Here is a 21,878-nt window from a genome sequence, read left to right on the forward strand (position 1 = left end):
GGCCCAGTACATCACTGGGGCCAAGCTTCCTGCCATCCAGGACCTCTATACCAGGCGGTGTCAGAGGAAGGCCCTCAAAATTCTCCAGCCACCCTAGTCATAGACTGTTCTCTCTGCTACCGCACGGCAAGCGGTACCGGAGTGCCAAGTCTAGGTCCAAAAGACAGCTTCTACCCCCAAGCCATAAGACTCCTGAACAGCTAATCATGGCTACCCGGACTATTTGCACTGCCCCCCCCACCCCCACCCCCACCCCATCTTTTTACGCTGCTGCTACTCTGTTAATTATTTATGCATAGTCACTTTAACTCTACCCACATGTACATATTACTTCAACTACCTCAACTAGCCGGTGCCCCCGCACATTGACTCTGCACCGGTACCCCCCTGTATATATAGCCTCCTTACTGTTATTTTATTTTACTTCTGCTCTTTTTTCCTAAACACTTTTTTGTTGTTGTTTTATTTTACTTTTTTATTAAAAATAAATGCACTGTTGGTTAAGGGCTGTAAGTAAGCATTTCACTGTAATGTCTGCACCTGTTATATTCGGCGCATGTGGCCAATAACATTTGATTTGATTTGATCTCTGGTGGGGTATACTTCCCAGTTATGAGGTTTGCATCTATTTGTTGTATAAAACGAATGATTAAGTATAATACTACTTTTGTGAAGATAACAATGTGATTTTAGCATTCTAGATGAGATTATTGTTTTCCATATTGATTTGTTCTCAGTCAGTGTCCACGCCCAGATGAGCACAAACATGATGGAACGCCCCTTTTACCCCGAGTGCATAAAAAGCCTTGTGACGAAATTCACTTCAGACCAGCAGACGTGGAGCGTGAGAAAAACGTTGCAAATGGTTGAATTTCTACAAGGACCAGCATACGTGGAGCGTAAGCTACACGTTACAAAATGGTTAGACTAGAAAGACCAGAAAACGTGAGACGTTAGTCCACACGTTTGAAATTGAGAAACTCAAACTCTTAACCTCTACACGAGGTGAAGAAGAAGACAATGCACTAGACCTTATCATTTCAGTCTGCAGCTGGCATGTATATTCGTCTAGAGAACTTTCACTAAAGACACGAAGTGGGAAGGACAATACCTCTCAGTCAGCCGCTGGTACATCTGAGGTAAACATTCTAACCACTACTACGACCAGAAGTTCTACCAAGGACATTGGGATCTCTGGTGGGCAAACCAACGTCCTACATCATCAACTCAACTATCGAGGACAGCAACACGTAAATACATGTTACATTTCTAATCCGAATGAGCGTTACTAAGGTGCATAAGTATTATGATTACTGTGAGCATAGTCTCCAATGTAACTACGATAGTTTGAATCTCTGTCTCTCCCTTCTATACTGACCCCTCCTTCCCCTAACCAAGCAGTCATGCTAGTGTTAGTCCAGTCCACTAGGGACCTGTTTTCATTGTATTACGTTAGTAATCAATAACCTATGTGTATGTGTGTTTGTATTGTGTTATTATTTAGTTAGTGAGTAAATAAATAGTTAAGCCAATTTGTGTATTGCTGTTTCATCAATAAGGTTAGGGTTCTTGCAGGTTCAAGGATTATGCGACGTTCAGAATGAGAATGATAAGAGGTAATTATTTAATAAGTGACTGTTATCGATATATGGCATACACAGTGAGGGAAAAAAGTATTTGATGCCCTGCTGATTTTGTACGTTTGCCCATTGACAAAGAAATGATTAGTCTATCATTTTAATGGTAGGTTTATTTGAACAGTGAGAGACAGAATAACAACAAAAAAATCCAGAAAAACGCATGTCAAAAATGTTATAAATTGATTTGCATTTTAATGAGGGAAATAAGTATTTGACCCCTCTCAATCAGAAAGATTTCTGGCTCCCAGGTGTCTTTTATACAGGTAACGAGCTGAGATTAGGAGCACACTCTTAAAGGGAGTGCTCCTAATCTCAGTTTGTTACCTGTATAAAAGAAACCTGTCCACAGAAGCAATCAATCAATCAGATTCCAAACTCTCCACCATGGCCAAGACCAAAGAGCTCTCCAAGGATGTCAGGTACAAGATTGTAGACCTACACAGGGCTGGAATGGGCTACAAGACCATCGCCAAGCAGCTTGGTGAGAAGGTGACAACAGTTGGTGCGATTATTCGCAAATGGAAGAAACACAAAAGAACTGTCAATCTCCCTCGGCCTGGGGCTCCATGCAAGATCTCACCTCGTGGAGTTGCAATGATCATGAGAACGGTGAGGAATCAGCCCAGAACTACATGGGAGGATATTGTCAATGATCTCAAGGCTGGGGCGGCAGGTGGCTTAGTGGGTAAGAGTGTTGTGCCAGTAACCGAAAGGTCGCTGGTTCTAATCCCTGAGCCGACTAGGTGAAAAATCTGTCGATGTGCCCTTAAGCAAGGCACTTAACCCTAATTGCTCATGTAAGTCGCTCTGGATAAGAGCGTCTGCTAAATGACTAAAATGTAAAATGTAAATGTAAGGCAGCTGGGACCATAGTCACCAAAAAAACAATTGGTAACACATTACGCCGTGAAGGACTGAAATCCTGCAGCGCCTGCAAGGTCCCCCTGCTCAAGAAAGCACATATACAGGGCCGTCTAAAGTTTGCCAATGAACATCTGAATGATTCAGAGGAGAACTGGGTGAAAGTGTTGTGGTCAGATGAGACCAAAATCGAGCTCTTTGGCATCAACTCAACTCGCCGTGTTTGGAGGAGGAGGAATGCTGCCTATGACCCCAAGAACACCATCCCCACTGTCAAACATGGAGGTGGAAACATTATGCTTTGGGGGTGTTTTTCTGCTAAGGGGACAGGACAACTTCACCGCATCAAATGGATGATAGACAGGGCCATGTACCGTCAAATCTTGGGTGAGAACCTCCTTCCCTCAGCCAGGGCATTGAAAATGGGTCGTGGATGGGTATTCCAGCATGACAATGACCCAAAACACATGGCCAAGGCAACAAAGGAGTGGTTCAAGAAGAAGCACATTAAGGTCCTGGAGTGGCCAAGCCAGTCTCCAGACCTTAATCCCATAGAAAATCTGTGGCGGGAGCTGAAGGTTCGAGTTGCCAAACGTTAGCCTTCGAAACCATAATGACTTGGAGAAGATCTGCAAAGAGGAGTGGGACAAAATCCCTCCTGAGATGTGTGCAAACCTGGTGGCCAACTACAAAAAAAACGTCTGACCTCTGTGATTGCCAACAAGGGTTTTGCCACCAAGTACTAAGTCATGTTTTGCAGAGGGGTCAAATACTTATTTCCCTCATTAAAATGCAAATCAATTTATAACATTTTTGACATGCGTTTTTCTGGATTTTGTTGTTGTTATTCTGTCTCTCACTGTTCAAATAAACCTACCATTAAAATTATAGACTGATCGTGTCTTTGTCAGTGGGCAAACGTACAAAATCAGCAGGGGATCAAATACTTTTTTCCCTCACTGTATATCTTCTAAGAGTTTAATTCGGGAGATGGTAACTTGTTAAACAACTTCTTCCGTGGTGCCCCATATTCCTAATGAGTTAATTGTTACATGATTAATTTAATCGAGTGACAATTAAACATAGATAGGTGATTCAATAAATAACAGTCATACATTAAAGTAAGTCACGTCACGACACGTCAGCAATCAAGTTTTCAAGATATATATAACTTTCAAAAAACAGAAATACAGCCGGTATGATGCATTTTGCATTATATGCTGAATAACACAGCAGAAGAGACCACGTGTATTGACTGTATGTGTGAGAAATATCTAGCAGGCATTCTTGAGTCCACCATTCCAGGTTGAATAATAGAAAGTGTAAAAGGAAATAAATGGCTTAAGAGCCCACAACGTCTTTATTTACAAACCATATTCATACAAACAAGGCCACAGGTGGGTATTTACAGAAGTGTGTGTGTTGACCCCTCACTGCAGTCGCCCCCTAAAGGGCCAGTGCTACAGACATTCATCTTCAGACCCATGCTGCAAGGTGGTGCAGCTGAGAGAAGAGAGGTAGCAGTTCACTTTCAGGTATCCATATGTGACATGGCAGTGTTATCATCAGAGGATGACTTTCATTAGACAACTTCATGGTTAATGCAGAGTTAATGCACAGTCATAAAAAACCCAGGAGATGGATACTATGAGAAGTTCTCTGTGTGTGTCCGTGTGTGTGAGTGTGCGTGTGTGCGTGTTTGTGTGAGCACGATGAGAACCTGTTGAGTCAGTGTTTCGTGACATTTAAAAGTGCTCAGAGATACTGTTCTCCCCGCTGCCTATGAACCTCGGCACCCATATTTTGAATCCCATTGTCAAGAACTCCCTTAAAATCTGGTCCCATTTCTGAAATCACTTTAGCCTAAACCAAGCAAGCTGCTTCTTCATTAACATCTAATCATCTTTTCCCAGCATCACAGATACACAGCATTCCAGTTCTGGTATAGGAATGGCCTGGTGTTTTTTAGTGACCTCTTTGTTGATAACACATTTGTCTCATTCGAAACTCTGAGGGTTGACCATAATATTCCCTATACCCACTTTTTTAGGTATCTCCAAACTCGCAGCTTTGCTAAAAAAACATTCCCCTTCATTTCCGCTGCTGCCTGCAAAGTGTCTAGTTGAGAGGTGCTTAGACCTTAACCCCTATCTGAAGGGCACAATCTCCAGGTTATACATCATGATACAGAATATTAACCCACCATCCTGGGCAAATACCAAGTCTGCATGGGAAAAAGACATGGGAGACGAGCTACCTGATGACATAATGGTAACGTAGTATAGAACGATTCCACACCTCATCATTTTGAATAAGGCATGGGCTCATTCAGTTCAAAGTCTTACACCGTCTCCATTACTAAAATGACATACTGGCAAAAATATATCAAAATGTCGACCGTAAGTGTTTGAGATGCTATCAGAGTCCAGCAACTTTGGCATATGTTTTGGTAATGCCAATCTCTAAGGGGGTATTGGGACCCCATATTTGAGGCATTTTCACATCTATGTAACATAACTGTTGACCCCAATCCGTTCACTGCTATTTTTGCCATACCACCTTTGGATTGTACTGTTACCACCCACCAGGCGAATGCAGTAGCATTTGCTTCACTTCTAGCTCGCCGTCTTATCCTCTTTAATTGAAGGTCGGCAAGACCTCCTTCTCTTACGCAGTGGGTTAAGGAGGTGATGTCATCTCTGCCACTTGAAATGGTTAGATGCATTGTGCAGGGGTCCCGAGAGAAGTTTGGCCTGACGTGGTCCCCTTTCATTGAACATGTAGAGAGCCTACAGTGCCTTGCAAAATTATTCATCCTCCTTGGCGTTTTTCCTATTTTGTTGCATTACAACCTGTAATTGAAATTGATTTTTATTTGGATTTCATGTCATGGACATACACAAAATAGTCCAAATTGGTGAAGTGAAATGAAAAAAATAACTTGTTTCATAAAATTCTAAAATATCAATAACGGAAGTGGTGCGTGCATATGTATTCACCCCCTTTGCTATGAAGCCCCTAAATAAGATCTGGTGCAACCAATTACCTTCAGAAGTCACATAATTAGTTAAATAAAGTCCACCTGTGTGCAATCTAAGTGTCACATGATCTGTCACATGTTCTCAGTGTATATATACACCTGTTCTGAAAGGCCCCAGAGTCTACAACACCACTAAGCAAGGGGCACCACCAAGCACCATGAAGACCAAGGAGCTCTCCAAAAAGGTCAGGGACAAAGTTGTGGAGAAGTACAGATCAGGGTTGGGTTATAAAAAAAAAAACTTTGAACATCCCACGGAGCACCATTAAATCCATTATTAAAAAATTGAAAGAATATGGCACTACAACAAACCTGCCAAGAGAGGGCCGCACACCAAAACTCACAGATGAGGCAAGAAGGGCATTAATCAGACAGGCAACAAAGAGACCAAAGAGCTGGGCTTTATCGAAGAGTGGCCAGAAAAAAGCCATTGCTTAAAGAAATAAATAAACAAACACGTTTGGTATTCACCAAAAACCATGTGGGAGACTCCCCAAACATATGGGGCCTCTTCTGCTGTGTTATTCATCATATAGCAAACTTTTTGGCCATCAAGGAAAACGCTATGTCTGGGGCAAACCCAACACCTCTTATCACCCCGAGAACACCATCCACACGGTGAAGAATGGTGGTGGCAGCATCATGCTGTGGGGATGTGTTTCATTGGCAGGGACTGGGAAAATGGTCAGAATTGAAGGAATGATGGATGGCGCTAAATACAGGGAAATTCTTGAGGGAAACCTGTTTCAGTCTTCCAGAGATTTGAGACTGGGACGGCGGTTCACCTTCCAGCAGGACAATGACCCTTAGCATACTGCGAAAGCAACACTCGAGTAGTTTAAGGGGAAACATTTACATGTCTTGAAATGGCCTAGTCAAAGCCCAGACCTCAATCCAATTTTGAATCTGTGGTATGACTTAAAGATTGCTGTACACCCCAGTGGAACCCATCCAACTTGAAGGAGCTGGAGCAGTTTTGCCTTGAAGAATGGGCAAAATTCCCAGTGGCTAGATGTGCCAAGCTTATAGAGACATACCCCAAGAGACTTGCAGCTGTAATTGCTGCAAAAGGTGGCTCTACAAATTATTGACTTTGGGGGGGGGGGGGGTGAATAGTTATGCACGCTCAAGGTTTCATGTTTTTTTTGGTCTCATTTCTTGTTTGTTTCACAATAAAACATATTTTGCATCTTCAAAGTGGTAGGCATGTTGTATAAATCAAATTATAAACTCCCCCAAAAATCCATTTTATTTCCAGGTTGTAAGGCAACAAAACAGGAAAAATGCCAAAGGGAGTGAATGCTTTCGCAAGCCGTTGTATAGATATATAAAAGAAAAGAGATGTGATTTGAATCCAGTGTTGTGCAACACTACAGTAACTTCTGCCCTCTCTGCAATATGTTTCCACCAGCAATCATACTTGTGCAATTACATTTGGCTTTTTCTGTATTTAAAGGCTCTATTCAATCAGATCCGCTTTAGCCGCCATCCCCATAGCGGTATTTTTGGCGGTGTTGGAGGTGGAGCTGTGTTAGAGCTGTCAAATCCACAAGCGGCTCCTGGCATTATACCTAAAGCGGACATTGACTTTCACATATCATCTGTGGTCATCAACAGTGCCACTTTCTCAATAAACCACCCCTGCATTCCCTAAAAAATACAGTTCACTGGTGTCACTTTGAAGTTGTTGATAACACTTTATTTGGATAGTCCATATGTACAGTGGGGAGAACAAGTATTTGATACACTGCCGATTTTGCAGGTTTTCCTACTTACAAAGCATGTAGAGGTCTGTAATTTTTAGCATAGGTACACTTCAACTGTGACATTGTATGATTTTTAAGTAATTAATTTGCATTTTATTGCATGACAGTACATATACATACAGTATTTGATACATCAGAAAAGCAGAACTTAATATTTGGTACAGAAACCTTTGTTTGCAATTACAGAGATCATACGATTCCTGTAGGTCTTGACCAGGTTTGCACACACTGCAGCAGGGATTTTGGCCCACTCCTCCATACAGACCTTCTCCAGATCCTTCAGGTTTCGAGGCTGTCGCTGGGCAATACGGACTTTCAGCTCCCTCCAAAGATTTTCTATTGGGTTCAGGTCTGGAGACTGGCTAGGCCACTCCAGGACCTTGAGATGCTTCTTACGGAGCCACTCCTTAGTTGCCCTGGCTGTGTGTTTCGGGTCGTTCTTCAATGCTCTTACTGAGGGAAGGAGGTTGTTGGCCAAGATCTCGCGATACATGGCCCCATCCATCCTCCCCTCAATACGGTGCAGTCGTCCTGTCCCCTTTGCAGAAAAGCATCCCCAAAGAATGATGTTTCCACCTCCATGCTTCACGGTTGGGATGGTGTTCTTGGGGTTGTACTCATCCTTCTTCTTCCTCCAAACACAGCGAGTGGAGTTTAGATCAAAAAGCTATATTTTTGTCTCATCAGACCACATGACCTTCTCCCATTCCTCCTCTGGATCATCCAGATGGTCATTGGCAAACTTCAGACGGGCCTGGACATGCGCTGGCTTGAGCAGGGTGACCTTGCGTGCGCTGCAGGATTTTAATCCATGACGGCGTAGTGTGTTACTAATGGTTTTCTTTGAGACTGTGGTCCCAGCTCTCTTCAGGTCATTGACCAGGTCCTGCCGTGTAGTTCTGGGCTGATCCCTCACCTTCCTCATGATCATTGATGCCCCATGAGGTGAGATCTTGCATGGAGCCCCAGACCGAGGGTGATTGACCGTCATCTTGAACTTCTTCCATTTTCTAATAATTGCGCCAACAGTTGTTGCCTTCTCACCAAGCTGCTTGCCTATTATCCTGTGGCCCATCCCAGCCTTGTGCAGGTCTACAATTTTATCCCTGATGCCCTTACACAGCTCTCTGGTCTTGGCCATTGTGGAGAGGTTGGAGTCTGTTTGATTGAGTGTTTGTACAGGTGTCTTTTATACAGGTAACGAGTTAAAACAGCTGCAGTTAATACAGGTAATGAGTGGAGAACAGGAGGGCTTCTTAAAGAAAAACTAACAGGTCTGTGAGAGCCGGAATTCTTACTGGTTGGTAGGTGATCAAATACTTATGTCATGCAATAAAATGCAAATTAATTACTTAAAAATCATACAATGTGATTTTCTGATTTTTTTTTTTAGATTCCGTCTCTCACAGTTGAAGTGTACCTATGATAAAAATTACAGACCTCTACATGCTTTGTAAGTAGGAAAACCTGCAAAATCGGCAGTGTATCAAATACTTGTTCTCCCCACTGTAGATGCTCTACAGACTATCAGTAACATTTAAACTAACTATCTACTAATCCTAACCTTAACCCTTATACTTGACTTAAAATTAACCATTACCCTAACCCTAACCTTAACATAACCCTTATTCTAAACCTAACCGTAAGCTTAGCAGGCATTTGCTTATCAACAGATAGTTTGTTGATAGTATGACAATGTGTAGAGCATAAAGTGTGACCAAATTGTTTATCATTCACAATCTCTGTGCTCTGTGCTTGCCTAAAGATGAGGGGGTTCAACCTTGGGACATAAAAAACAATAATCTAAATAAAAAGGGTAAGGCCCGTGTTAGGGTTAGCATTTTATACCATACTCTCAATCATACACAAAGTGATGGAATAATGTTATAAAATCTCAGAATGAACAACTTTTTCATAACTTGGTCCATGAAAATATGCGGCAGCAGATGTTTGGAGCAAAGTTATGCAATTCTTGCTGTAAGTTTAAGGCAGTTTTACTGATACACCCCAGGTGGGCGACAGTGATGTACACATTCTGTTATACAATGTTGCACACTGAAAACAGTTTAGGTTGCCAGGGAGAGGCTATGTCTACACAGCTCAATTTTGATCCTTTTTTTTGCTAATTGGTCTTTTGACCAATCAGATCTGAAAATATATCCAGTAGGCATTCTTGAGTCCACCATTCCAGGTTGAATACTAGAAAGTGTCAAACGAAACACATGGCCTAAGAGACCACAACATCTTTATTTACAAACTACGTTCATACAAACAAGGCCACAGGTAGGTATTTACAGAAGTGTGTGTGTTGACCCCTCACTGCAGTCGCACCCTAAAGGGCCAGTGCTACAGACATGGGCTTCAGGTCCATGCTGCAAGGTGGTGCAGCTGAGAGAAGAGAGGTAGCAGTTCACTTTCAGGTGTCCATATGTGACATGGCAGTGTTATCATCAGAGGATGACTTTCATTAGACAAATTAATGGTTTATTCAGAGTTAATGCACAGTCTGATGATGGTGTAATGTGGTTTAGCTAGATGATATCATGATGATGATCTTAGGCCAGTAACAGACATCTAAGTTTTTCTGAAGTAAAATAGCTTCTGATTATATGACAATGCTGCACGGACTAGCAGAGGTAGACAGAGAGTGTAAACTGTAGGTGATGTAGGATGAACCATCAGACTGTGCAGGATATGGGCAGTAGAAGCAGTAACAGACATATTTTCAGACTGTGGTCATGACTTTGAGAGAGCCGGCATGGAATCGCAGAATCTTCTTCTTCAGGGCGTGAGATGCTTTGATTTTGACAAAGGCCTTGGGCTGCGCGGAGGCCTCTGACGAGGCCTTAGGAGAGGAGGAAGAGGAGGAAGCGGAGGGGGCCAGGCGAGGGGGCAGCTGCTGGGGCCACACCAGCCCCCCCTCATCGGAGTCACTGGAGAGAGAGCTGGAGGCAGGGGAGTACACCTCACTCATGCTGGATTCTGACTCCCCAGGGGCGGTCCGCACATAGCCCTCCTCTCCCCGACACAGAGGTGCTCTCTCTGGGTATTCTGAGAGACGAGGCTGGGCATGGACCTGGAAGTGTTGGTTGGGGTTGGGATGAGAGCAGGCCTGGGTGTGGCGGGCTCTACGAGGTGGGCGTCTGCGGGCCTGCTCACTCTGGATCTCCCCTTTCTCCTGGCTGAGCTCCAGTGTGGAGCACCAGCGTCGCCCCCCAGCGGTGTTACTGTGCTGGGGGCCTGCGTGAGGGACCTGGCCCCTCTGGTGCTGGGGGCGCTCGGCTGTGCTGTACCTGTGATTAGGGAGAGCCCTCTGCCCCATCAGACTGTTCTCAGACTGGGAGCGGCAGGTCTTGTGGCCAGGCTTCTTGGAACTCTGTCTCTCCTCATGGCTCTTCTTCCCCGTGGCCCTGAGCTTTGAGCTGCTTTGGTCTGGGCACACAAAGGTTCGGCTGGGCTTGGAGGGCTCTGGAAGATAGTGTGGGGGGGATCGTTCTGGAGGAAAGTGTGAGGGGGAGCGTACAGGGGTGTGGCAGGGCTGCCCAGGGATGTACTGGGAACTGACCAGGTGGTTATATGAAGCCGGGAAGTGGGGCAGCGGGTAGTGCCTGAGGGAATCAGACTCACTACTAAAACAAGGATCCAGATCTCCACAAGGGGGGTCCAGGGAGGGTGGATGGCCCCCGGCCAGGGAGTGGGGTCTGGAGTGGGGGTAGGGTAAAGACCGATAACAGTCCTCCTCCATGGATGGGGCCTCTCCCCCCCATTCCTCCCTGTCTAGAGGGTCACACCACCAGGCCTGGCACTCAGGGTCAGGGTAGAGGTCCTGTGGGTCAGGGATGCAGTGCTCTGGGGTGTGAAAAGGGGGTTTCCTTCGCAGACTGCTCTGCCTGTTGACGCTGGAGGAGGAGGAGGTGGAGGGGTCAGGCTCCAGGCTGGCACAAGGCATGCAGGGCCGGGCTGAGAGCGCATAGCGATGGATGAGACCCAGGATGTAGCCTTCTACCCTCAGGGCTTGCTGGAAGTCCTCCTCAGTGGCCTGATCCTGGTCCTCCCAACCCTGGGCACAGTGTGGGTCCCACTGCCAGGGCTCCTCGGCCATACCCTCCTCAGCGATGCCCTCCAGGGGTGGGTAGGGGGCGGAGAAGGAGAGGGGAACAGTGGCACGAGGGGCTGGCTCCATCAGACTCTCACCTGTCAGCTGGAGGGCATATCCTGTAGACAGAGAGCACAGAGAGAAGTCAATTGATAAATTGACATGTTTCTTTTACTACTGATACCAGTACTTAATGCAGCTATAATAATGATGTAATAAAGTAAAGACAGTCCATGGTATTGTTTCTACGATACCATGAACCCTATTGTGGTTGAAAGAGAGCTGTTGATAGTGAGAGTGGAGCTGAACTCACCCAGAGACTTGGGCCTCTCGGTGCTGCTGAAGCCCCAGCCAGTGGGGGGCTCTGGGAAGTCAGAGCGACAGGAATGCCCCTTTGGAGACTGGCCCTCACTCGACTCATAGAACCCTGGGAAACACAGATGATGTCACTCATTAGATCTCTATCAGGCTTTCTCAAACCATATGCTGACAAAACTCATTTCCAACGTTTTGGCTCTTTCACAAACCACAGAACCACTAACAGTAGCAAGAAGGGCATGAAAACAACATTTGTCAAAATTAATGAAATGTTAGTCATTATATATGTACTTCAGTGAAATATAGGGCCACAATTTATGTAAAAAGAGTATACAGAAAATATACAGAACATGGGTCAAACACACAAAAAAAGAAGTTAAATTACAGTGTCTGCATTAAGAAAAATATAAGTACCCCATGCCCCTCTGATGTGGTTCAGGGGTTAAAGTTCAGAGGTCAGAGAATTGAAAGGTGGTAGCATGAGGAGTACCTGAGCTGGGCCGACTGTCCCCCGTGTCCCCTTGGGTCCCCTCATAGGTGACATAATCTGTGTCCACTCTCAGCTCGCCCACCTGCTGTTCCAGTGCCAGCATCAGCCCCCAGGGGGAGCTCTTGGAGTGCACTCTGAAACAGACCAACACAGGCATGATCACACACACCCAAGACATACATAATTATAAGTCAAGGTGAATTATGACTAAGTGTAGTAATTTTTCAATTTGTCCATTTAACTGGATGACAAAATCACACTATTAAGCTTATACAGATAACCTTATACAGAATGTTTTATTCCCACCTTTGGATAGTGTGGGTAGTATAGGCCTATAGACATCAATGTGCATGGCTGCATGGGCTGCATGCATGCTACTATAGCCCCATCCCAGTTATGTAAGATACCTGAGGATGCAGACAGCTGAAACATGAATGATTCACTGTACTGGGAACTGTGTTGAGATGTTGTTTTTGTGGATGCACACGCAGCAGGACACACATCATACACCAGGGAGGAGGAAAAAGTGCAATTGGACATGCTTGTTCAATCAGCCAGGCAATTTCAGGTCATCTGAGGAGCACTCACAGCCAACACACACTAGCTACGCATGGCCTCCCCATCACACACACGCACACACGCACACACACACACTTCAATTTGCCTGTTGCTACATTATGTCATTACAGTTTTTCCCAATTGCTAAAACACAATTTTGCAAACTAGGCTGTTTTTTTCAAAATACTTAACACAATTCACAAAACCACACACCCAAACTGGAAAAGACCTCATATATCCTGCAAAATGAAGCACTGCAACCAAAACTACATATAGCATTATCAAAATCAAACGTTTGCATGAAATGGCACACACTTCTTTCTTTTTTTTTCTTCTTTTTTTTTGTCATTTAGCAGACGCTCTTATCCAGAGCGACTTACAATCACTTCATTCATATTACCAGATTTGTGTCAAACCAACTACATACACACTGTTGGGCATGATGAAAAGCACTCTCCTCTTTAGTATGCTTTGCCATAATACTAAAATAGTTCAAATTGTAGAAAATTCTTCAGATTGTTCACATGCACAGAAATATTTGCAGATACACACACATGCTGTTGAAACATTTTAATTTTAATTTTTCACCAAACAAGTCAGTGCAACATATGCACAGCAGATATATTTACATTGGACTGAACAAAAATATGCTCACAAAAAACAGTAAACTGAAAAAGAAAATTGCAGAAAAAATGTGCAGAAAAAATATATAGAAAAAAAAGAGGCAAGAAAAATAATTAGGCAGCATCTTGCCGCACAGCTGGGTCTGGCCACAACGCCTCGTCCACATCACAGGCAATATCTTCCCTTGCCAGACATCGAGGGAAGAAGCGCCTTGAGTGCCTTATCCATCCCTGAATCGCACCCACATCAATCTCATCACATGCCTCTTCCATAGCCTGCACAAGAGGCATGCGCACAAAGGGCTGCCGGTCGTATACCTTCCACCGCCATGCCGAAAAGAACTCTTCTATGGGGTTCAGAAATGGTGAGTATGGTGGGAGGTATTGCACGAGAAATGGTGGGTGGTCAGCAAACCAGTTTTGGACTGGGGCTGCACGATGAAAGCTCACGTTGTCCCATACTACAACGTACTGGGTTCTTTGATGGTCTGCATCATTCATATGCTCTGGTGGTATGAGAATGTTGTGGAGTCTGTCCAGAAATTTGAGAATATGGGCTGTGTTGTATGGTCCAAGGTTGGCATGACGGTGGAGGACACCATGCGTATTGGAGATGGCAGCGCACATTGTGATGTTCCCACCACGTTGGCCAGGAACATCTATAATGGCTCTGTGGCCAATGATGTTTCTCCCCCTTCTTCTGGTCTTTGCTAGGTTGAACCCAGCCTCATCTATAAAGATGAACTCATGTGGGATTGCATGAGCATCCATTTCCAGTACTCCCTGAAAACAAAGAACAAAAGCAGTCAATATGGTGTTATCCAGTACACTGGGAAACAATGTTGCGTGTAGTGTACTGCAGTCAATATTGTACTTACATCCACATATGCTCGTCTGACCTCTTTATTTATTTGAGAGTTTCTCTCAAACGGCACCTTATAAAGTTGTTTCATTCTGATTTGGTTTCGCTTGAGAATGCGAGCCAATGTGGACAGACTGTCACACCCTGGCTCTGGGGACTCTATATGTTGAGCCAGGGTGTGTAGATTCTATGTGTTTATGTTCTGTGTGGGAGTTCTAGTTGTTGATTTTCTATGTGGGCCAGAGTGGCTCCCAATCAGAGGCAACGAGTGTCAGCTGTTGCTGGTTGTCTCTGATTGGGAGCCATATTTAAACAGTCTGTTTCCCTTAGTTTTTGTGGGATCTTGTTTCAGTTTGGTTGTTTCTGTGTTAACCGTAGGACTGCACGTTTCGTTTATTGTTTTGTTGTTATATTATCACTTAAGATAATAAAGTTAAGTATGTTCGCAACTAACGCTGCGCATTGGTCTACTCTCTACGACGATCGTGACAGAAGATCCCACCATACCAGGACCAAGCAGCGTGTCCAGGAGCAGGCAGCCTGGACGTGGGAGCAAATATTGGACGGGCAGGGGTCCTGGACCTGGGAGGAAATCCAGGCCCGGGATGGACCGCCGTCCATGGAGTGAGACGGTAGAGGCGCGACGGAGAGAGGAGCAACGGCGTCAACAGTGTCGTCGTCGGACGGATGAGAGGCAACCCCAAAAATGTTTTGGGGGGGGGCATACGGCATGGGCGACGGGGCAGCAGGAGGCAGCTACAGGGCGTAGTAGGAGGTTAGGTGAGGAGGCCACCAGGTTAAGGGGGCTATTGGCGCAGAGGGAGCAGGAGTTAGTGGTGCAGAGGGTGGAGCTATTGGAGGCGATAAGGGAGAAGGTGAGAATTGAGGCACGGCGAGAGGAACTCGGTAGGCAGCTGAGGGAGCGGAGGGTTATGACGAAACCCAGTCCCGCTCCTCACACCAAGCAAGTGGTGTGCGTCACCAGTCCGGTCCGGCCCGTTCCTGCTCCCCGCACTAAGTGGATGGTGCGCGTCGCCAGCCCGGCCCGGCCTGTTCCTGCTCCTCGCACCAAGCCTACGGTGCGCGTCGCCAGCCCGGCCTGTTCCTGCTCCCCGCACCAAGCCTACGGTGTGCGTCGCCAGCCCGGCCCGGCCTGTTCCTGCCCCTCGCACCAAGCCTACGGTGCGCGTCGCCAGTCCAGCCCGGCCTGTTCCTGCTCCACGCACCAAGGCTACGGTGCGCGTCGCCAGCCCGGCCCGGCCTGTTCCTGCTCCTCGCACCAAACCTACGGTGCGCGTCGCCAGCCCGGCCCGGCCTGTTCCTGCCACTCGCACCAAGCCTACGGTGCGCGTCGCCAGCCCGGCCCGGCCTGTTCCTGCCACTCGCACCAAGCCTACGGTGCGCGTCGCCAGCCCGGCCCGGCCTGTTCCTGCCCCTCGCACCAAGCCTACGGTGCGCGTCGCCAGCCCGGCCCGGCCTGTTCCTGCCACTCGCACCAAGTCTACGGTGCGCGTCGCCAGCCCGGCCGGCCTGTTCCTGCCACTCGCACCAAGCCTACGGTGCGCGTCGCCAGCCCGGCCCGGCCTGTTCCTGCCACTCGCACCAAAGCTACGGTGCGCGTCGCCAGCCCGGCCCGGCCTGTTCCTGCCACTCGCACCAAAGCTACGGTGCGCGTCGCCAGCCCGGCCCGGCCTGTTCCTGCCACTCGCACCAAGCCAGGGGTGCGAGTCGTCAGCCCGGTCCAGCCCGTTCCTGCTCCACGCACCAAGCCAGGGGTGCGCATCGTCAGCCCGGTCCGGTCCGTTCCTGCTCCACGCACCAAGCCAGGGGTGCGCATCGTCAGCCCGGTCCGGTCCGTTCCTGCTCCACGCACCAAGCCAGGGGTGCGCATCGTCAGCCCGGTCCGGTCCGTTCCTGCTCCACGCACCAAGCCAGGGGTGCGCATCGTCAGTCCGGCACAACCCGTGCCTGGGTCACCGGTGCCTGATCAGGTACCGGTCAGCTGCTCCACAATGGAGCTTAAGCAATCCGCTCCTTCGATGTCCAGTCCAGCTCCAGCCTGCGGGACCAGACCGGACCAGGGGCGCTACGGGGGGATTATTGAAGGGTGGTGGTCAAGCCCGGAGCCGGAACCGCCTCCGAGGAGGAATGCCCACCCAGCCCTCCCCTGTTTGGGTTTTGTTGAGGCGCGGTCGCAGTCCGCGCCTTTGGGGGGGGGGTACTGTCACACCCTGGCTCTGGGGACTCTATATGTTGAGCCAGGGTGTGTAGATTCTATGTGTTTATGTTCTGTGTGGGAGTTCTAGTTGTTGATTTTCTATGTGGGCCAGAGTGGCTCCCAATCAGAGGCAACGAGTGTCAGCTGTTGCTGGTTGTCTCTGATTGGGAGCCATATTTAAACAGTCTGTTTCCCTTAGTGTTTGTGGGATCTTGTTTCCGTTTGGTTGTTTCTGTGTTAACCGTAGGACTGCACGTTTCGTTTATTGTTTTGTTGTTATATTATCACTTAAGATAATAAAGTTAAGTATGTTCGCAACTAACGCTGCGCATTGGTCTACTCTCTACGACGATCGTGACAGAGACTGACTCATTGAATGTTGTTGAATATGGTGTTATCTTGGATGATGTGGCTTTGAATTTCTCGGAATCTGATTTCCTTATTTTCCTAAACCAAGTTTACAATGGCAGCTTCCTGTAACCCGGTGAACATTTTGCCCCTTCCTCCACCATGGTTGCGTCTCTCAGTCCTTTAGAAAAACAAAAAAACGAAAATATAGGGCTTGGACAATGCAGCCTAAAGATATTTCCCCCACAGTAGAGTAAATTGTACAGGAAACTTGTGCAGTTAGTGTATGACATCAGCCATTCATGAAGTAAACAGGTGTCACCCAACTGATACACTATGACATGGGGTATTCTACATAGTGTGAAATACGTTTTTGGTTACATACCTGTACTCCAGTCTAAATGTCCGGACGACACAGGCGACAGTAAAATGGCTCAAGTTGGGCTGTACTCTCTGTCCAGCCTCTCGCATTGTCAGCCCATGGTTGATGACATGATCAACTAAGGTTGCTCTGATTTCATTTGAAAGTTGTTGTCTTCTTTGGCCAAGTACTCCTCTACCAGATCTACCCCTACCTCTCACTCTTCCTCCCCCTCTCATTCTCACCCTCCCTCTTCCTCTTCCTCTTCCTCTCTCTGCAACGTCTTCCATTGTTGTTGTAAAACAAAAGGTGCTCACCTGTGGTCTTTTCATAGTGCTTACTTCCTGATTGAAGTGGTAACAATTAATCATTGAGGTGTTTGGCCAGGTGGCACATGTACTGGCCAATTAGCTCATGTAGTGTCATTTTGAATGGCAGTGTTATGAAATGGCAAACATGTGACTTTATGTCAGATTGTTGTGTCTTATGCAGAGAACCGTGTGCAGTGCATTTAAAAAGTGCCATTTTGAATTGAAAAATGTGTGTAAAGCAGAAAATGTGTTTAGACTTTTGGAGACTTGAGAAGAGGTTTTGCTCTCTGTGTGTCAGTTTAAATAATTGTGCATGTCATTTTAGTGTGTTAGCAATTGGAAAAAACTGTAATAGATGTCAGCAAAATGATGTGACATCCTCTACATTACAGTGTGTTTGTGTGTGTGTGTGTGTTTGTGTTTGTGTGTGTGTGTGTCTGTGTGTGTGTGTGTGTGTGTGTGTGTGTGTGTGTGTGTGTGTGTGTGTGTGTGTGTGTGTGTGTGTGTGTGTGTGTGTGTGTGTGTGTGTGTGTGTGTGTGTGTGTGTGGAAGGGGCTTATTTAAAAAAGGATGTAGCTGTACACTGCTGGGATGCAAATTATTTATTAAAAGTGACCCTGCCTCCATCAGGGTGTGGCAGGAGGGAAAATGATTCCTTGAATTAAATTAGCCTATGTGGAGCTTGAAAAGACAGATGAATTAAAAATAGTCTGTCATTTTGGCATAATAATTTCTGGGATTCTGGGTTTGTCTCAGGCAGACTAGAATAGATCAGTGTGATAGAAGCACTGTGTTTGTGAAGAGACAAAATACCCAGGCTGTGTCTGCCTAAGCATCCATTATGCAATAAAACCTATTGGAAATATGTTTTCTGTCACTAAACAAATATCAAACACGAAACCATTGTATTATGGTGGTTACTAATAGGTGAGTGGAAGAGATCTCTAGGTTTTATAGCTACCTGAGTGCGAGCAAAATAAATAATACAAGAAAAGAAGGAAAGAGAGGGAGGAAGAGAGTGTATTGGAAATCAATATATCCATGACACCCTTTCACAAAATTGATCATTAGGCCTAGGTGCTCCGGCAAGCTCACGCGGATCTAGAACTAGCAGACATTGTGACAATAGGCTGGCTAATTAAAACTTAATGACACAGAACACAAACAAAGCTTTGAGGACACACAAATACAAACAAACACACAGCTGACTTCCAGAGTGTGTAGCTCTGTAGGGGTCTCAGGCGGCTCACTGTCATGACAATATCTTTGATTCTGCTGCATTATTAATTGACGCCTCCAGGCTCCTAGATCTCATAACGCACACTGCCTGGTGTCATTACTATTTTACTGCATCCTGTGCTCTCTCCGTAGGAGAGGGGGATGGGATGGGGAGCAGCCAGGCAGCTTCGGTGGCAGTGAGCCGGGGAGCCATGGAATAGGGCACACAGCCCCTCTATAATAAAGCAATGTTGTGACTGGCACCAAAGGGAGAGGTCTGTAGCAGGCCGGAAACTACTGCCACACATCACCACCCTGGCCCCCACTTCTCCACCGGTTGACTAAGCCACCAATCACACACAGCCACACACACTCAGACACACACAGACATGCATGCACAGACATGCACGTACACACACACCATGTTTACATAACAGGCGTGAATGGGGCATGCAGGCTGCATACTCTGGCCTCTGTGGCCTGCCTCCCCAGCAAGGACAACTGGCTCTGAATGGACTCTATCCAGCTTGACTTCCCAATCAGTCAGTCAGTGCTCAGGTGACACAGCTGCTCAGAGTCTCCAGCTCAGGGGAAAGCTAGGCTAAAGACGACGTTATGGGACAAAGCCCCAGGCCCAGGCAGCTCTCACCCACCCATACCATCAGTCACTCACCGCTGAGAGGGGTACTCTCACTAATGATGTGGCACTCTATGGAAGACACATGGGCACACGGCATCTTAGACATGCCCAAATCACCACAAACTGAAGCCAAGCACATAGATCAATAGAGATGGAGCTGTATGCACACACACACACACACACGTGCGTCTATCGACACACACACACGTATGCACACGCACTTGCAGTACATCTGAACACACGCACACACGGGCTTGCTAATGCTTGCGCTCTCCAAACACAGCATGGTGGCTCAGAGTGGGGTCAATGTCTTCTGCTTTACCAGCTGCTGTGTGGAATGGCATGGCTGTCAGCATCTCCACACTGGGCCTCTGGGCCTATAGACAGGACAGGAGCCATGGCCAAGGGAACTGTCTCACCCCCTCCCCCCCAACCCCTCCCCCTCAAAGGAGAGGGCAACATGGGTCAGTTGCTTCTGTGTGAACCTGCCTTAAAGCCCCCACACAACATAGACTCTCTACATGCAATATGAGATAGTGTCCAGTGGGGACACATGGACAAGTGATGTTTGATGGGCTCAATAGAGGGGGTTCAATTAGAACTTGATGTCAGATAATTCTCCAACCAATAATTTCCAAGGAATTTTCTGCATAATTACTTGCAGGCTTGGATAGATAATGTAGTTAATATCCATCGATCCAAATGACAGATCCCTCAAATGGACAGACCTGAATGACTTAATGAAATGTGCACTGCACATTGCGAGAAAATATGCGGCATTTAGGGTCAGTCACTCGTCGCACTGTCTAAAAAATAGTATTTACCATCACCGTCGAAGCGGAGCCAGTTGGCTCTGCGTTGACATCTCATTGGGTGATGTGTTCCCGTTGTGCTTTCAAAGCCGCGGTCGACGTGCATGATTCGCCTGTCGGCGCACCAAGACCCTCGGATTCATTAGTATTCCTCTCCATATGCGCCTATTTTTTTGGGCCGCGGCAGAGGAGAGGAATGCCGGGGGAAGCTGGGAGGAGAGGGAGGCGGCTGCTTTAATTTCTTTCACCCTCTTTTATAGGAGCTTTCTATTGAGAACAGTGGGCCGTGTGCGAGTCGATGGTGTAGTGTAGTCTAAAGGCTACTCGCCTGTTTTTTTTTTAAACGATAGAGGGAGAAAGTTGGGCATAAGGAGATAACTGTGACATCCCATTAATTCCAAAGAAAAACATGTATTGTTTGAAGATACGTTTTATTTTGTACAAAAGCCCATTGTCTCTATAATAGGCTAATGTTATGCATGCGTAACAGTGTCCATCACGGATAGCTAGCGCTCATTTTTTATTATTATTTGGGATGACATCGGTTGGATGGTCGGATTCTCTATACGCGTGGTAATAGCCTACTCATTTGGGTGGTGGGACACGCATCACGCCCACCTCTGGCAGCGTAGCCCATCCTTGCCCATAGGCTAGTTCCCATAAGGACGTTGAAAATCTCCACTGGCTAAAAAAACGTGGCTCATAATTTATATCTAAATCATATATGATGCTATGCTATTAATATCATAGGCCTATCAAAATTGTTTTAATACAAATGTAACTATTCACATATCCTACCAGCTCCCATTATAAACTAATTTGAAAAAGAAAAGTCAACAAATTAATACGTATAAACACTTGCTAAGTAAAATACAACATACATGTAGGACCATGCAGGGAACATGCAGGGAACAATGGGTCATTAAACAGTGGACTGCAAAAGACGGGTGCACCACCCCCCATTTCGTTGCCCCAAGGCATAAATCTGCGGCCGAAGAGTGGAAATGATTAGATCCTTTCAGATGGGGATACTATTAATCAAGTTAAGTAACTTTTCTTGCAGATAAGTTTCGTTGCTGGACAATAGGCGCACACCACCAACGCATTGTCCACTAACGGTAAAAAATATCAAAATAAAAAATATTTTATACAGGCTACGTAGCCTTTCCCTCCATATAGAGCCTAGGGGTAAAATGGGGATTAATCGCGGTGGCGACCGACCACCCTGGGTGAGTAGCCATTCTGTGCACTGCAACAATGTTTCCACGAGGTGAATTAGCCTATCTATTTGCCACATAAAAAGGCAACAATGTCCAAACTTCCTCCACCTCTCTAACTTCTTACCAGATGACGTCTCAATGTCAAGTTTTCATGCCCCCAGCTGCTGAAACCCGATAGCTCGTTCGTTGTGGAATTTTCGGGCATGGGCTCCCCAAGGGCCAGAGCACCGAGGACCAGGCACTCCTGCCTCTGCTTACGGAGCTCCAGCTCACAGAGTCCGGCCAGACTGGCCTCCAGGCGCTCCTTATTCCGACTGCGCTCCGCAGTCATTGGGAAAGAAAAGGCACCGTACATGGTTCCAAAACCTTTTCCAATGGTTTGATAGAAACACCTGAATTACTTCCAATATTTATTTTACAAAAGGTTATTGCTCAAGTCCTTATCTTATTGTGGGGGTAGTATAGGGAGGAGGAAAAAGTGCAATTGGACATGCTT

General features: G+C 46.4%; 1 pseudogene across 1 annotated transcript in view; it reads right to left on the reverse strand.

The window, feature by feature from the left end:
* Positions 1-9,543: 9,543 nt before the first annotated feature.
* Positions 9,544-21,878, reverse strand: part of LOC311105448 (dapper homolog 3-like) — a 16,112-nt pseudogene continuing 3,777 nt past the window's right edge. The window contains exons 2-4 of the transcript in view: positions 12,212-12,345; positions 11,717-11,830; positions 9,544-11,522 (exon numbers count right to left, since the gene is read on the reverse strand). The product of the transcript in view is annotated as a dapper homolog 3-like (transcript). The remainder of the gene's footprint in view (positions 11,523-11,716; positions 11,831-12,211; positions 12,346-21,878) is intronic.

Source organism: Coregonus lavaretus, assembly GCF_964263955.1.
Source record: "Coregonus lavaretus genome assembly, chromosome: 30".
Taxonomy (NCBI): domain Eukaryota; kingdom Metazoa; phylum Chordata; class Actinopteri; order Salmoniformes; family Salmonidae; genus Coregonus; species Coregonus lavaretus.